This window comes from Homalodisca vitripennis, unplaced genomic scaffold (genome assembly GCF_021130785.1).
Source record: "Homalodisca vitripennis isolate AUS2020 unplaced genomic scaffold, UT_GWSS_2.1 ScUCBcl_2664;HRSCAF=7651, whole genome shotgun sequence".
In the NCBI taxonomy this organism is placed as follows: domain Eukaryota; kingdom Metazoa; phylum Arthropoda; class Insecta; order Hemiptera; family Cicadellidae; genus Homalodisca; species Homalodisca vitripennis.
The window spans coordinates 36376-50716 of NW_025778884.1; the positions used below are offsets into that span (position 1 = coordinate 36376).

The 14341-nt window shown below is 36.1% G+C and overlaps 1 protein-coding gene across 4 annotated transcripts in view; it reads left to right on the forward strand.

Annotated features, from left to right (window-relative positions):
* Positions 1 to 14341, forward strand: part of LOC124372223 (outer dense fiber protein 2-like) — a 160803-nt gene that overhangs the window by 14163 nt on the left and 132299 nt on the right. For 2 of the 4 annotated variants that reach the window (XM_046830596.1, XM_046830598.1), the window contains exons 1-2: positions 9769 to 9920; positions 13691 to 13764. The gene's annotated coding sequence lies outside the window, so the exon portion shown is untranslated. Of the gene's footprint in view, positions 1 to 9768; positions 9921 to 13690; positions 13765 to 14341 lie in introns of those variants that run through there. The other 2 variants (XM_046830599.1, XM_046830597.1) reach the window with 2 other exon arrangements.

Genomic DNA, 14341 nt, shown 5'->3' on the forward strand with positions numbered 1-14341 from the left:
AAGCCATACATTGACTGAAAAGTTATGTTGAAAATGCCTCGTCGCAGTTTCATGTGGGTTTGTCGTACGCCCAAGTATGGGTATTACGAAAATTTACAATTCCATTTCTAGTAAAACAGGATTCATCAGTAACGAGAATACGCCGAAGAAAATACTGATGTCGTAAACAATTTCTTCTTAACCAGCGGCAGAACATCTTCCGTTTATTAAGATCTTGCGGTAATAAGTCTTGAACACGTGTTATATGGAATGGGTACAACTGTGCTTCATGAAGTGTCCGCCATACGCTTGACTGGCAAATATTTAACTGACGTGATAATCGTCTGGTGCTTGTGGTTGGTGATAATTCTACAGCATTTATTATTGCTTGTTCATTATTATAGTTCCTTGCGCTACGTTGACGACCAATATCTATTCGCTTCGGTTTAAAGCTACCAGTTTCTCTAAGTCGTCTCTCCACAGCTTCAAATGTTTTGCGATCAGGTGTTCTTCAATGTGGAAAAGTATCACGATATTCCTGAACTGCAGCTAAACCATTCTTGTTAACTTTGCCGTAAATCAGTATCATGTCCGTATACTCTTCAAACGAATACATACCATTTACATTATCTGCCATTATTTACTAAGATAATTACATACACTTTTATAAAAATATTTAATAAAATATTTTAAAAATAAATATTTAATAAAATATTTTATACACTTGTATAAAATATTTCCAAATAATCACAGGATCTCACAAAATACAATCTTCACACGCCACAATACAAAAACCTCCATAAAGGTTATTCAAATATTACTTCATGAACTTAATTGTTGATCAGCTGATATTGCCAACCTTTGCAAAGAAAATATGACGATAAAAAGTGTTGAATAAATGATCAGCTGTTACTCACAACCTAAACATTAGTTAATATTCTATGCAGATAAGAATATGCATTTTTGTGCGTCTGTTTTATTTTTAAATAAAGCTAAATTTCAATACCTATTATTAATTTTTTTCCTAAGTAATTCACATGAATCTTTTCAGAATTAAATGTTCTACAAAAAATCTGTTTAAGAAAAAAATGACCTTTATTTAACATTTATGGAAGTAATCTTACGTTAAACACAAAAATGTGTTATTTCTTTGCACCAATTCTTGTGTTTTACGTAAGATATCTCTGAAAGTATTGCATTTACAGCTCTGGGACGAATTTTAATAAATTTGTCAGATATAAAAACATAAAAAACAATCGTATTTGTATCTTTGTAACTACCTTTACCATTTTTATACGGCCTGACTTCACCAAGGGTTCTGAAATCCGGGCGAAATCTTTCGCTAGGCGTAACTCGCTAACGAAGCGTTTCCGGGCATATGGTTATATGAACTTTTTTACTTGTTTTTAGCTATAGAATAAGCTCCCGAGAGATTGCCGTTTAGTTTTGAATCACCCTGTATACTGTGATTTTATAAAAAGAGCGCTATTCAAATAATTAACAAATACATTTTGTACATTAAAATTCAGGATCTATGTACAAAGTTTCATTGCGGGCATTTGTTTGGTTTAGTCTCAGAAGGATCTTTTATTTGGGGGGCAGCTCTTTTACTCTACGAATCGTTATCTCAACGACCCTATTTTTATATTTGCAATATCAGTGTTGGGTCTTTTACACTACTAACCGTTTAGAATCGTATAGAAACTAAAACACGTTTAAATTGGCATTAACATTAAATTTATGAGTAAAAAATAAACCTTTCCTCTACTCTTTGATGCCCCAGTGGGAAACTGCCCTCAGTGTAGTTAAGATATCTGGAGTTGTTATATAATCTCCAGTAAATTACAGTAAGAACGTACGCGTGTTACGTTTTGTATACAGAAACAGATTTGTAGTTTTCCATTCGATTTTTAAGGAGATTCTAAATATACATTCTTATGCCAATAACGTGTATTTTGATATTTCCGCACTAAAATATTAAGTTCAACGATACAGTATGTTATCAAACGTATCTGACGCATATTATAATATAAAGCCAATATTGAGGTCATACTTTGTATTTTAAGCAGCAAACAATTTCCGAGGTTTGTGCGTTAAAACCACATGTTTTAGGTTTGCAATTTATGACTTATTAAACATAGTCAATATGAAATGAATGCTTCAATGGTATTACTATTTCTATGAGTTGATGTAATGGTACCGCCATTTAATTATATTATCAATTCTAAAAATATAGAACTTCTAGAAGGATTTTTTCTCTTAAGTCAATGCATCATTATCATGTTATTCATTCTATTTGTCTATTTTGAAAATTATAATGGTCATTTGTTAGTATTAAATTGATGTTTACCTCTGTTTAATGCATACGAGCTTTAATATTAAAAACTTATAATACGTTTTCTTTCTCCAATAAGCGAGTCCCTGGCGTCATATATGGTATATTGTTACGTAGAATGTTTGGCGTGATTAGCCTACTATTCCATGTAATCGATTTGTTAATTTCATGTATAAGTTGTACAAAGATGTTTGTTAGCATTGCATGATTTTTACAGTTCAAATTAATCAACGTTCAAATAATGGAATGGAACAAATATTTTAACTACAACAGAATTAACAGTGAGGTAGTCTCAGGTAAAGGCTCGGGTGAGGTGGTTCCTTCCTCGAAATGGTGTCATTACCAGACAATAGGTTTATGGCAACCGGTCTCGAGTTTGCGTGTCCCTTCTGAATGTGTCTAAGGAAATTACGTGTAAGGGTTATAAAACTATTCTCAGAAATTCCGTGAGGGGTATTGGGTAAAGAGATAAGTCTACACAATAGCTTTTCTTCCATATTATAACATCTGCTCATACCTACCAGGTGTCAGCAATAACATAAATTTCTCAAGCCTCAACCACATCTGACTCTGAAAAATTAGAAAAAAATCAGGGAAACCCTAATGTCCTAAATTACACGACATTTAAATACAATACAACCATGCGATATAATAACTCTAAATAAGATTCACATACCCTGAATAAATTCAGTGATTACAAAAAACAATAGTTCAAAACTTTACAATAGTAAAATAATTGGTGACACATTTAAAAATAAATTGTTGCAGATAAAAACAGAAGTAAACAGAATAAAAATAATAAATGAAATATAAAATAAATTGTTTTTTGAAATATATGTGAGGTTAGAAAAAATATATTGTTAATTAGCCTACAAATTTTACTTATTATTTTCATGGATATAAAAGGACAACGTCATTTAAAAAAGTGCGCAAAAGAGAAGCAGTAATATTTATGTTATAACTTCTAAAATACTTCCGCATGCTAGAATTTCAAGCTATCACTTTTTATAATGCTTTTAATTTTTCATGTTTTAAAAATAATGAAACTTTGGAGTACCAAATTCCATACGACGTTTGAACATTTTGCAGTATATATACTAATCTAGTTTATATAACCTTGATACTTGAAAATCTAATACTTTTATACGAGAACATCTGTCTAACGGTGCATTTAATTTAGACGATAGACCTCTGACGGCCGACACCACCTATTTGACGTTGGTATATTAAAGTTCAGCTTACAGAGCATCTGTGTACAAAGTTTCATTGCGGGCACTTGTTTGGTTAAGTCTCAGGAGTGACTTTTATACGAGAACGCCCGTCTAACCGTGCATTTAATTTTGACGATAGGACCTCTGACGGCCGACACCACCTATTTGACGTTGGTATATTAAAGTTCAGCTTACAGAGCATCTGTGTACAAAGTTTCATTGCGGGCACTTGTTTGGTTTAGTCTCAGGAGTGACTTTTATACGAGAACGCCCGTCTAACCGTGCATTTAATTTTGACGATAGGACCTCTGACGGCCGACACCACCTATTTGACGTTGGTATATTAAAGTTCAGCTTACAGAGCATCTGTGTACAAAGTTTCATTGCGGGCACTTGTTTGGTTTAGTCTCAGGAGCGACTTTTATACGAGAACGCCCCGTCTAACGGTGCATTTAATTTCGACGATAGGACCTCTGACGGCCGACACCACCTTTTTGACGTTGGTATATTAAAGTTCAGCTTACAGAGCATCTGTGTACAAAGTTTCCATTGCGGGCACTTGTTTGGTTAAGTCTCAGGAGTGACTTTTATACGAGAACGCCCGTCTAACCGTGCATTTAATTTTGACGATAGGACCTCTGACGGCCGACACCACCTATTTGACGTTGGTATATTAAAGTTCAGCTTACAGAGCATCTGTGTACAAAGTTTCATTGCGGGCACTTGTTTGGTTTAGTCTCAGGAGTGACTTTTATACGAGAACGCCCCGTCTAACGGTGCATTTAATTTTGACGATAGGACCTCTGACGGCCGACACCACCTTTTTGACGTTGGTATATTAAAGTTCAGCTTACAGAGCATCTGTGTACAAAGTTTCATTGCGGGCACTTGTTTGGTTTAGTCTCAGGAGTGACTTTTATACGAGAACGCCCGTCTAACCGTGCATTTAATTTTGACGATAGGACCTCTGACGGCCGACACCACCTATTTGACGTTGGTATATTAAAGTTCAGCTTACAGAGCATCTGTGTACAAAGTTTCATTGCGGGCACTTGTTTGGTTAAGTCTCAGGAGTGACTTTTATACGAGAACGCCCCGTCTAACGGTGCATTTAATTTTGACGATAGGACCTCTGACGGCCGACACCACCTATTTGACGTTGGTACATTAAAGTTCAGCTTACAGAGCATCTGTGTACAAAGTTTCATTGCGGGCACTTGTTTGGTTAAGTCTCAGGAGTGACTTTTATACGAGAACGCCCGTCTAACCGTGCATTTAATTTTGACGATAGGACCTCTGACGGCCGACACCACCTATTTGACGTTGGTATATTAAAGTTCAGCTTACAGAGCATCTGTGTACAAAGTTTCATTGCGGGCACTTGTTTGGTTAAGTTTCAGGAGTGACTTTTATACGAGAACGCCCGTCTAACCGTGCATTTAATTTTGACGATAGGACCTCTGACGGCCGACACCACCTATTTGACGTTGGTATATTAAAGTTCAGCTTACAGAGCATCTGTGTACAAAGTTTCATTGCGGGCACTTGTTTGGTTTAGTCTCAGGAGCGACTTTTATACGAGAACGCCCCGTCTAACGGTGCATTTAATTTCGACGATAGGACCTCTGACGGCCGACACCACCTTTTTGACGTTGGTATATTAAAGTTCAGCTTACAGAGCATCTGTGTACAAAGTTTCATTGCGGGCACTTGTTTGGTTTAGTCTCAGGAGTGACTTTTATACGAGAACGCCCGTCTAACCGTGCATTTAATTTTGACGATAGGACCTCTGACGGCCGACACCACCTATTTGACGTTGGTACATTAAAGTTCAGCTTACAGAGCATCTGTGTACAAAGTTTCATTGCGGGCACTTGTTTGGTTTAGTCTCAGGAGCGACTTTTATACGAGAACGCCCCGTCTAACGGTGCATTTAATTTTGACGATAGGACCTCTGACGGCCGACACCACCTTTTTGACGTTGGTATATTAAAGTTCAGCTTACAGAGCATCTGTGTACAAAGTTTCATTGCGGGCACTTGTTTGGTTTAGTCTCAGGAGTGACTTTTATACGAGAACGCCCGTCTAACCGTGCATTTAATTTTGACGATAGGACCTCTGACGGCCGACACCACCTATTTGACGTTGGTATATTAAAGTTCAGCTTACAGAGCATCTGTGTACAAAGTTTCATTGCGGGCACTTGTTTGGTTAAGTCTCAGGAGTGACTTTTATACGAGAACGCCCCGTCTAACGGTGCATTTAATTTTGACGATAGGACCTCTGACGGCCGACACCACCTATTTGACGTTGGTACATTAAAGTTCAGCTTACAGAGCATCTGTGTACAAAGTTTCATTGCGGGCACTTGTTTGGTTTAGTCTCAGGAGCGACTTTTATACGAGAACGCCCCGTCTAACGGTGCATTTAATTTCGACGATAGGACCTCTGACGGCCGACACCACCTTTTTGACGTTGGTATATTAAAGTTCAGCTTACAGAGCATCTGTGTACAAAGTTCCATTGCGGGCACTTGTTTGGTTAAGTCTCAGGAGTGACTTTTATACGAGAACGCCCGTCTAACCGTGCATTTAATTTTGACGATAGGACCTCTGACGGCCGACACCACCTATTTGACGTTGGTATATTAAAGTTCAGCTTACAGAGCATCTGTGTACAAAGTTTCATTGCGGGCACTTGTTTGGTTTAGTCTCAGGAGCGACTTTTATACGAGAACGCCCCGTCTAACGGTGCATTTAATTTTGACGATAGGACCTCTGACGGCCGACACCACCTTTTTGACGTTGGTATATTAAAGTTCAGCTTACAGAGCATCTGTGTACAAAGTTTCATTGCGGGCACTTGTTTGGTTTAGTCTCAGGAGTGACTTTTATACGAGAACGCCCGTCTAACCGTGCATTTAATTTTGACGATAGGACCTCTGACGGCCGACACCACCTATTTGACGTTGGTATATTAAAGTTCAGCTTACAGAGCATCTGTGTACAAAGTTTCATTGCGGGCACTTGTTTGGTTAAGTCTCAGGAGTGACTTTTATACGAGAACGCCCCGTCTAACGGTGCATTTAATTTTGACGATAGGACCTCTGACGGCCGACACCATCTATTTGACGTTGGTACATTAAAGTTCAGCTTACAGAGCATCTGTGTACAAAGTTTCATTGCGGGCACTTGTTTGGTTAAGTCTCAGGAGTGACTTTTATACGAGAACGCCCGTCTAACCGTGCATTTAATTTTGACGATAGGACCTCTGACGGCCGACACCACCTATTTGACGTTGGTATATTAAAGTTCAGCTTACAGAGCATCTGTGTACAAAGTTTCATTGCGGGCACTTGTTTGGTTAAGTTTCAGGAGTGACTTTTATACGAGAACGCCCGTCTAACCGTGCATTTAATTTTGACGATAGGACCTCTGACGGCCGACACCACCTATTTGACGTTGGTATATTAAAGTTCAGCTTACAGAGCATCTGTGTACAAAGTTTCATTGCGGGCACTTGTTTGGTTTAGTCTCAGGAGCGACTTTTATACGAGAACGCCCCGTCTAACGGTGCATTTAATTTCGACGATAGGACCTCTGACGGCCGACACCACCTTTTTGACGTTGGTATATTAAAGTTTAGCTTACAGAGCATCTGTGTACAAAGTTTCATTGCGGGCACTTGTTTGGTTTAGTCTCAGGAGTGACTTTTATACGAGAACGCCCGTCTAACCGTGCATTTAATTTTGACGATAGGACCTCTGACGGCCGACACCACCTATTTGACGTTGGTACATTAAAGTTCAGCTTACAGAGCATCTGTGTACAAAGTTTCATTGCGGGCACTTGTTTGGTTTAGTCTCAGGAGCGACTTTTATACGAGAACGCCCCGTCTAACGGTGCATTTAATTTTGACGATAGGACCTCTGACGGCCGACACCACCTTTTTGACGTTGGTATATTAAAGTTCAGCTTACAGAGCATCTGTGTACAAAGTTTCATTGCGGGCACTTGTTTGGTTTAGTCTCAGGAGTGACTTTTATACGAGAACGCCCGTCTAACCGTGCATTTAATTTTGACGATAGGACCTCTGACGGCCGACACCACCTATTTGACGTTGGTATATTAAAGTTCAGCTTACAGAGCATCTGTGTACAAAGTTTCATTGCGGGCACTTGTTTGGTTAAGTCTCAGGAGTGACTTTTATACGAGAACGCCCCGTCTAACGGTGCATTTAATTTTGACGATAGGACCTCTGACGGCCGACACCACCTATTTGACGTTGGTACATTAAAGTTCAGCTTACAGAGCATCTGTGTACAAAGTTTCATTGCGGGCACTTGTTTGGTTTAGTCTCAGGAGCGACTTTTATACGAGAACGCCCCGTCTAACGGTGCATTTAATTTCGACGATAGGACCTCTGACGGCCGACACCACCTTTTTGACGTTGGTATATTAAAGTTCAGCTTACAGAGCATCTGTGTACAAAGTTCCATTGCGGGCACTTGTTTGGTTAAGTCTCAGGAGTGACTTTTATACGAGAACGCCCGTCTAACCGTGCATTTAATTTTGACGATAGGACCTCTGACGGCCGACACCACCTATTTGACGTTGGTATATTAAAGTTCAGCTTACAGAGCATCTGTGTACAAAGTTTCATTGCGGGCACTTGTTTGGTTTAGTCTCAGGAGCGACTTTTATACGAGAACGCCCCGTCTAACGGTGCATTTAATTTTGACGATAGGACCTCTGACGGCCGACACCACCTTTTTGACGTTGGTATATTAAAGTTCAGCTTACAGAGCATCTGTGTACAAAGTTTCATTGCGGGCACTTGTTTGGTTTAGTCTCAGGAGTGACTTTTATACGAGAACGCCCGTCTAACCGTGCATTTAATTTTGACGATAGGACCTCTGACGGCCGACACACCACCTATTTGACGTTGGTATATTAAAGTTCAGCTTACAGAGCATCTGTGTACAAAGTTTCATTGCGGGCACTTGTTTGGTTAAGTCTCAGGAGTGACTTTTATACGAGAACGCCCCGTCTAACGGTGCATTTAATTTTGACGATAGGACCTCTGACGGCCGACACCATCTATTTGACGTTGGTACATTAAAGTTCAGCTTACAGAGCATCTGTGTACAAAGTTTCATTGCGGGCACTTGTTTGGTTTAGTCTCAGGAGCGACTTTTATACGAGAACGCCCCGTCTAACGGTGCATTTAATTTCGACGATAGGACCTCTGACGGCCGACACCACCTTTTTGACGTTGGTATATTAAAGTTCAGCTTACAGAGCATCTGTGTACAAAGTTTCATTGCGGGCACTTGTTTGGTTAAGTCTCAGGAGTGACTTTTATACGAGAACGCCCGTCTAACCGTGCATTTAATTTTGACGATAGGACCTCTGACGGCCGACACCACCTATTTGACGTTGGTATATTAAAGTTCAGCTTACAGAGCATCTGTGTACAAAGTTTCATTGCGGGCACTTGTTTGGTTTAGTCTCAGGAGCGACTTTTATACGAGAACGCCCCGTCTAACGGTGCATTTAATTTCGACGATAGGACCTCTGACGGCCGACACCACCTTTTTGACGTTGGTATATTAAAGTTCAGCTTACAGAGCATCTGTGTACAAAGTTTCATTGCGGGCACTTGTTTGGTTTAGTCTCAGGAGCGACTTTTATACGAGAACGCCCCGTCTAACGGTGCATTTAATTTAGACGATAGGACCTCTGACGGCCGACACCACCTTTTTGACGTTGGTATATTAAAGTTCAGCTTACAGAGCATCTGTGTACAAAGTTCCATTGCGGGCACTTGTTTGGTTAAGTCTCAGGAGTGGCATTTATTAGAGGACGTCCATTTTACGATACATTCCTACGGTTTACTTAGGTATTATATTTGGGATTTTTATTCATGACACATTTAATGGGAAACCTTTGTGGAAAGTAATAAATAGAAAAAAACTGTGTTGATTTTGTGAAAGATCGTTTTTATAATTAGTATTATACTATTTATCTCAGTTTTTGAATTTTTGTTAACGCCTTCAGATTGATGACTGCAACATTGATGCACTGGACGATAAAGTGACGCTAACTTCACGGTGGTGGATGTAAGGTTTATTCTCTTTTAATGGTATCAAGTAAGTACAGATTCATTCCTATATGAGGATTACAATAAACACTGTAGTATATGTCACTTTCGTACTCTATGGTTTATGTTACAATTGACAAGTTAGCAGAGCTGATTATACACATTTCCAACAATGAACATGACGTTTTGAACTGTCAATCCGCTAACAAATTTCTTTTTATCTATACAAGCTACAAGGAAAGCAACGTAAACCGGACATCTCAATTTGATTTTCAAACATTTAAAATTATCAGGTAAACAATTATTTTAATATTAAAAAATATTTAAATAAAATAACTTTATGCAGTTGCATATTTTATTATTTAACTGAATAATGTTATTATTCTAAAGTGAGGAGCTATTAAAATATTTACCTTATAGTACTTTCCAGTTAGTAGTCAATAGCTTACTGCTGTTTAGTGGACATTACAAATGGTTTCAGTCAACATTATGTTTATTTTATTTAATTAATAAAGCATTAATGAAACTGGTAACCAGTTGTATAGCCAGAGTCCAAATCAATTAGGTAGTTAGAAAATATTTCATAGGCAGTCAGGTTTTAGAGTGGATGCAGTATAGTAAGTGGCCACCATGACAATCAAATCTACAATTAGAAATATCTAAACTATTAAATATAAAAAACATTTGACATATAGTTAATCATAATTAATAATTGCTAGCTATTTTTATTTTACATAATAGTGTTTAGACCATCTTAAAAGTCTATAACGTAATTCGGTTTGACATTATTATTTCAAATTAATTCAAAGTAAAGTTATGTGTATGGTATTTGGGGAATTGCTGGCTGGCCGCAAGTACAGTGGCAATGTATATGTTATTTGTTTCTACAATTTTCATATTAAAAATTCATACCTATTACTTGCAAATGGGGAGTCCAACACTAAAAAATTGAAAAATTTTCAAATTTAGTCTTTTTGTTTTATCAACAAATTTAGTATTTTCTGAACATTTTAATACCAAAAACATGGTGTCAACTTGATTTTAAATATTTTTAAATAATTTTTGAAAACATGCCGTCGCACATTTTGATTGCTAGAACTTCAGCACCAATTGCCTCACATCAGTGGGTTTTCATACAATAGCTATAGTACATGTATTATTTGAGTGGTTTTAGTTTGTAGTTTTTGTTTATCAGGTTGGCAATATTTATTGTTTCAATTACCCAGAAATCTGTGTTGAATCAGCTGACGACTTTCAGTTTCAACAACGTTGTGTGGACCAGGTTGCCGAAAAATGTTTTTGTTGGCCGTAAAACACTCGAACTAGGGGTGTACGATGCCATAATAACTTTCAATAATGGAAACCTGGGTAGATTAGAAGTTTTTAAGCATTTGGGAATCTCAGATATCGGCAGTAACACAATAGACGCTTTGAAGGTTGCTGACAAAGCTCGAATCAGAAAATCGGAGTACGCAGCGGGGTTGGCATCCAAGGAGTCCAGGGTCAAGAGAAGAAGTGTAAGATTGAGAGAAGAAGAAGTGGATGATACTGAGTACTGCCCTGGAGGATTTTAAAAGCGAGTGATCAAAGATTATCAGTAAATTGTCAAATTAAAGTACAATATTCAAAGAATTTTTTGTTTATCGTTGATTTCCGAAAATAAGTTTTTTTTCATACTTAGGTACACATATCTTAAGTACCGTTGGAGATATTTTGATGAAATTTTTTCTGCACTTCCTTTATTCTATAAGTAAGCTTTGGACCTAAAAGATTTTAAATTGGTAGAAAACTGAACAAGGAAAAATTATTTTTATAAATAAATTAATTGTAAAAAACATTTTTTTTAATAAAAATTGTTAAAAACTTTTTATGTATTTTTGAACATAGATTTTTCGTCCAATGCCTCAGCAACCATACATAAGTAACTGCAAAAAATTTCAAAAGTGTACTGTTAGTAGAACAGGAGATAATGGTACCGAAAATATGTCAATTTAACATGGGCGGTATAGGGACGTTGGACTCCCCTTAAGTCACAGTAATATATTTTGACTGGAATAGCAACAAACAAATAGTTTACAAACCAGTTTGCAGAATACTATTTTGTTATTAGGTTTTCATCAATTTACCCAGTGTAACTTATAATTATTAATCTATTCCTGTATTTTTTAATTATTCTACAATTTGGATTTTAAATGGCAAACTAGTTAAGTTATAGGTATTGAAGAAGTATGGTTTTAAGTTAGATCAATAATAAACTATGGTAAGGATTAGCTCTATTATTAATCCCAATTTGATAATTTACCATCATTCTATCTCTGGTAAATGTTAGCACTAGATCTGTCGCAACGACACTTTTGTGTCGATGTTTATGGTACTGGGATCTGTTGCCCATGTGACATGTTGATAGCATTTTTTATTATATTATCAATTTTATGATGGAATTTCCATTTATTTCGGTACCAATTGAAAAAGGAGGTTTCATAACATAATATTCTGAGATTTCATTTGCCTGGATGGGTTATGTATATTACTAAGAAGGTTTTTTTTGTATTACAATTTTATAATGCATAATTCATAAGGTGCATTTTTTTCACATGCTTACAAAATTATTTACATCTCTATTTTCAATATGAAATTGGGTAACAAACTTTGGATTTCCTTCAAAACATTTATGATGATAAAATAATGCTAAAATGATGTGTTTTTAGTGAAATTAAAAAAAAAAAATTCTTCAATATCTTGCTTGAAGAATTGTTAAAAAAACTAATTTATTATTTTATTTAACATAATCCTAGTCTAGATTTCCTGAAAAAGAAAACAATGTTTAATGAGAGTAGATCTTGTATGTGTGGTAAACAAAGCTTACAAAATGCTGAAAATGGGATGAACAGTTTGATTATGTAAACATGGTTGAGGTGTAGTCAAAAAAATTGTGTATAGTAATGTATCTTGCCCCGGTTTACATTCTGTGTTGATACAAATTATGTAAAACGGCTTATTTCGCGTTTTTGCAATACATTATTATATAACTTATATTTATTTTTTAAACTGTTTTGGCTATCAATGAAAACTGTAATGAGATTTTGTCAATGATCTGTGATTTTATATCAATAAAAAGTGTTAATTTAATTTGTTTGTGTTTAGATGTTAACATTTAGACATAGGGTTAACCTTTTCGGAACTAGGAAAATAAGGTTTTTTTTTGTATTTGACACAAACATTTATGTATTGTATATAAATTGTTACTTATGTATTGCTCTTTATAAATTTTCAGAACTCTAAAAAAATTAAAATAAAATACTGTAGTTCAGTCAAAATTTGTTTGAAAGCATCAACATTAAACATGTATTACTAAAAGTATTGTAATTTCAATGTTTTGTAGCATATGTTACTACTTAGATAATAGTCTGTAATAACAGTGGCCAATTTTCCACAACCAATAATTAATTATGTTTATGGGGTTTCTTTACAAAAAGCAGGTAAATCAAATAATATTAATATTTATTTATCTGCTTATTATTTATTATATTTGTATATATTTCCAAGTATTTACCTTTGTTCACATTAATTTTTAACACGTATGTTTAGAAAAGCATAAAGAGTGGACAACTCTTGCAGTTTTTGTAATAGTAGTCTTTATTCAGTGTTTTCCATTGCTATCTTGGATTGTACTCACTCTACCACTCACAAAACGATTAATTCAACATTTAATGATTTTTCCAGTAAAAACAAACAGCAATGACAAGCGGTTGTGAACACTACCAACTTTTATTGTTTACAGCCAGTCTTATTTAATTCAAGTCCAACATAAATTTAATAAATGAATGTTTTAATATATTTTTCCTGTACAGCTGATCAATCGAATGTTGGGGTCGAAGGGTTAACAAAACTAATTGGATTTACACAGAGATCATTATGTATAGAATCAACTTTGACAAATATACATATTATAAAGTCAGACCACAATTTGTATAGAGAAACTTAGAACCTTTAAACATACCACTGTTATGTTGTATTTATCTAGAACTATAGGGAACAGGAATGATTAAGAATTTTTTTTCAGACACTCCATTTAAATTATTCCTCTGAAAACATTGGTATACCAAACGAAAGAATATGGCCGATGATGAAAACCAGGTAAGCACTCACAAGTACACTTTTTGTATCATTACTTAGTTTTTATTCTAACTGACTAGGATGGCTTATTATGAGGATGTAAGTTTTAAGAAGATATTATTCTTATTACTCTTTTTTCCTTCAGACCAGGACGCAAGGGGCTTTTTTGGCTTATACATCAAGAAGCTAAAGGAAATTATCATTGCGCTTAAATTGAAAACTTCTATGAGTGGGTCGTAGAGTAATAGAAATCAGAATAGGTACTGTAAAAGGAATTGGGATTGCCCCTTCTCAAGATCCTAAGTAACAGACACCACAGGGAGGGGAAGAAGGGTTGTTTCAGGTTGAGGTATGCCATCTTGGAAGTAGGGAAGCTAATGATTTGCTATTGTCCTACAAAAGTAAGCAAGGTATGAAATGTTCTAATGTCTAGTCTTGTTGAAATGACTTGACACAGTGTTCCACCCATTGCAATCACCAGCTTCGCCCAGTAGTGTATCATTACATGAAATGATCTCTATTTGATTGCATTAATTTAAGTGACATTATAAAAAGAAAGAAAATCACTCAAAAATATATTGTATTATAGTTTTTGGGA